Source organism: Zerene cesonia, chromosome 17, assembly GCF_012273895.1.
Source record: "Zerene cesonia ecotype Mississippi chromosome 17, Zerene_cesonia_1.1, whole genome shotgun sequence".
In the NCBI taxonomy this organism is placed as follows: domain Eukaryota; kingdom Metazoa; phylum Arthropoda; class Insecta; order Lepidoptera; family Pieridae; genus Zerene; species Zerene cesonia.
In genome coordinates this window covers 1,442,802-1,446,270 of record NC_052118.1, presented here as the reverse complement: position 1 = coordinate 1,446,270, position 3,469 = coordinate 1,442,802, and positions in this window count along the sequence as shown.

Sequence of the window (3,469 nt, the reverse complement as noted above, 5' to 3'; positions counted from 1 at the left end):
CTTTAATTTAAACGTATAATACTCGCGTAAAATCAAACACAAGAAAATACTGAAGCCGTCGGATTTATATTATTAGTATAGTTTGACGCGAACAAGCGTAAAGCCTCCATATCAATAACAATGTTCGATATAATCCAACTTGGTGGCATTGTAGATAGACGTATCTAAAATTTTCCATTCAATTTCTTCTCAAAGGCACTACAAAAGCGTTCTTTTACTCATATTAAATCAACATCGAGAAAGCATCACTCGACAATATATTTCATAAAATCGCACGGCCTTGAACTTTATGACAATTCCCAGTGTCATAAATACGAATTCGGGTTTATAGTGCCTGTATAACTATTATATAAATAGAAGGACCCAATATCGGACAAAAGAACTAGTATGCCGGAGGCTTATCGAAGCTTGGTGGAGGCAGCGAGAAATCGTAAAATTCATTGGATGACTTCCATATAGTGATTGGAGTATTATTGATAAATTGACGCTTGATGGAAGTACGGATTGATCTGGAAATGCGATATCTTCAACTATAAATCATGTCTGTATGTTCATATGTTTATACACACATGCTTATTTTCATATTCGATATCTACTATCGCATTATCAGCTTGTTTTTACAGTCCGTTGAACTATTTGAATGTCATAAGCATTGCTTGTATTATTAAAAGCTCTTGCATAATAAGTAAGCATAGTCGCTTCGTGTATAAACATGTATTTAAAATAATTTCTATTTAAATAACATCCGGAAAATCGTATTAACATAAGGATTTACATCGGAATAACTAAGTATTTGTTGTATTTTAAGGTGTTTGATTTTGATTTTTTTCAATCTCCCCGTGATCACGTTCGCTGTATGGTTCCAACGTCGGGTTACATAATATAATGAATAAAACGCGTAAACAATCCGTTAAACAGTTTTAATTTCTATAAGTATTTGTTTAAATTTTATATAAGACGGAAATAAATAAAACACAAGCAATGTAGCATAAAAACAATTTCTTATGAACCGACCCAGAAGTACCTACAAATTAAGTCAAACGTAATTTAATTTACAAAACCCGTAAAACGACTTAATTTACATTCAAATAGGGTTTGAGGCAAGCTTAAATGTAAGGTCATAAGAGTTTTTTATCTGGAACCTCAGTATGCGGTCTAGAATAGCTGCTTAATAATGACGTCATCACATCGCGTGCTAAGTGCCTCATTTCGTTGCATTACTAGCGAATATACTCTTTGCTACATAAAATCTGTATAATATTATAGGAAAAGTTATTTATTAATGTCTTATGAACGAGAATACTCTATGGTACCTATTTAATATATCCATACATTTTATTTATAATTATGATGTATTTACGATAAAATTAATTTAAAACTATACATGTGACAAGAATTTATAACAGAGACCATATACGCATCATTATGCGATTTATTCTTATTTCTCATTTCAATTTAATTTATTTGCGTTGTTGATTTAATAATAGTTTGGTGATTGGTGAAAAGGTTCGATTATATTTACCTCGGTAAATATAGAAGATCTTATGTAAACCACATTATATTTTCAGCAGGCTTGATATTTTTGTAGGTCTGCCTTTTGTTTGACGACGAAAGGTCGAATGTCAACAAACTAAAAACTGAATTCCCATGTGTCGTGGTAAGAAAGGACGTGTGTAGTACTTGTATTTTATTAGAGATTCGCTTTGAGATATGGATGGGTTAATGGGATCAATAGATAATCTTGTTAGTGCTCTTTTTGGGGAAACATTATTCATGTTAATTTGGCGTGGTTTTAGGGTAGTGCAATATTTGACAAGGTCGCGGCAAGATCGTGAATGACGTATTATATTTATGTACTAATCCTATCCTACTAATATTATAAATGCGAAAGTTTGTAAGGATGTGTATGTGTTTGTTGCTCTTTCACACAAAAACTACTGAACCGATTGCAATGAAATTTGGTACGTAGACAGCTGGACAACTGGAATAACATAGGCAACTTTTTATCCCGACATTCCTACGGGATACGGACTTACGCGCGTGAAACCGCAGGGCGCAGCTAGTAATGGATATAGTTAAACACACGCTTTGATGATAGAATCAACTTAATAATCTCATTCTTATACAGTGTATATGTAAGGAAATTATATTATGCTGACGATCCTAATCAGGATAATAAGATAAACTTAAGAAATTACTTCATAGTTATCATTCAGCCCTAGTGCACAATGATTGAATTTAATCTGTTCGTTTAAAGTAGGTCAAAATCGAGTTAAAAGGAGTCGGTTACACACAAACAGGCGAAGCTAAAAAAAAGCGTGTTAAAGTGTTTTAACAGACATTTTCACCTTTTTATCAAAAAAATAACTAAAATACATTCGTCTTTCAAGCTTAGGTTAAGGGCGAAAAATATGCTTAATTTTTTTCGTAGTAATAACATTGTAGAATTTTACAATGGTTTTTTGCTAAGAACTAACACATTAATAAATTTGAATAAATCAATAATTGAAATTATCTTCTTGCAGCGTACATTAACAAAATTTCTATGGTGAAAGATTTATTAAATGAAGGCCTTGGTTATAACTATGTTAATAATAAATATTTACTTCATAGGGTATCGGCTAATCGGCTTTGAGCTAGCGCATGAATTAATACATAATAGCTAAATATTTCACGAAAATGCTTTGATATATTAATACTGGGAATATTTGAGAGGTTAAAATAAGGATTTAATATTAATCTAATCTGGGACTTGCAGTATTATAAAACGGGATATGATTCTACGATATGATTATTCTACGGTGTTATGAGAGACTTTTTGAAAGGGGTTAATATATTTGCTTTTTTATAATGAATTCATTATCGTACGTTATTATATCATAATATTTATAGAGGTAAAAACACAAACGTACTTAAGCTCTGTACGGATCGACGTGTTCAAAAATTATTTATTCTATTTGATTTTATATCGGATGCCACTCTATTATAATGTAGTTTTCTAATGGTGATATAAGATAGGTGGAGGTGTAGATTTCGTTAGAAAATCTTAATACATAAAAATCCAGTGTCATGATATATGTTCCCAAAGAACTCTTCACCAACTCAACCGATTTTGATGAAATTTGGCATTTTATGTGTAATTTGGTCCAACTTAAGGTATAAGACAGTTTTTATTTCGACCAATTATCCTAATAATGTATAGTCTTAATATTTTTAATTATTACTCAGACACAGCAACGCGTGGCCGGGTATGCTAGTCTTATATAAAATATCTTCACTCTTTATTAACCCGTGCAAACCGGTAAATACCTATTCATAGTCCGCTTTCGTGCTTTCAAAGGGATCCCACAAAATCATGCTTCATGGACATCCCAGCTCCAACTCAAGACTTCAAGTGATTACCATCACGTCCCATTTCCATGGCAGTTGAAATTCCATTCGTCGAATGATGAAACTCACTGCGGCATTA